Source organism: Aptenodytes forsteri, unplaced genomic scaffold (genome assembly GCF_000699145.1).
Source record: "Aptenodytes forsteri isolate BGI_AS27 unplaced genomic scaffold, ASM69914v1 Scaffold14, whole genome shotgun sequence".
Lineage (NCBI taxonomy): Eukaryota > Metazoa > Chordata > Aves > Sphenisciformes > Spheniscidae > Aptenodytes > Aptenodytes forsteri.
The window spans coordinates 592,104-592,789 of NW_008794457.1; positions in this window are offsets into that span (position 1 = coordinate 592,104).

Genomic DNA, 686 nt, shown 5'->3' on the forward strand with positions numbered 1-686 from the left:
CTCCAACCCCTGGATCAGACCCTCCGTCCCCTTGAACAGACCCTCCTTCCCCTGGGACGGACCCTCCAACCCCTGGATCAGACCCTCCGTCCCCTTGAACAGACCCTCCTTCCCCTGGGACGGACCCTCCAACCCCTGGATCAGACCCTCCGTCCCCTTGAACAGACCCTCCTTCCCCTGGGACAGACCCTCCAACCCCTTGAACAGACCCTCCTTCCCCTGGGACAGACCCTCCAACCCCTTGAACAGACCCTCCTTCCCCTGGGACAGACCCTCCAACCCCTGGATCAGACCCTTCATCCTCTGGGTCAGATCCTTCATCCGTTGGGACAGACCCTCCAACTCCTGGATCAGACCCTCCATCCCCTGGGACAGACCCTCCGTCCCTTGGGAGAGCTCCCCAGTCGCTTTACGCTCCCCTTCCCCAGCCCGGGCCCCTCCGTTCGCACACGGTGTAAAAGTTGTCCCACCCGTCCCCACTCTCCGTGCATCTGCATCCGCTCCTAAAGATGCCAACCGGACACGCGACCCCCCCAAGCAAACGCCGGGGCCTGGTGGCTTCGCTCCCCAAGGCTGGGGACGTTTGGTGGGGGTTTTTCCTGGCAGCTGCCACGAGCGCCTCTCCTCCTCCAGCATCGAGTCATGGGGGGGGATCTGGCGAGAGGCTGGGGAAGTGCAGAAGGAAG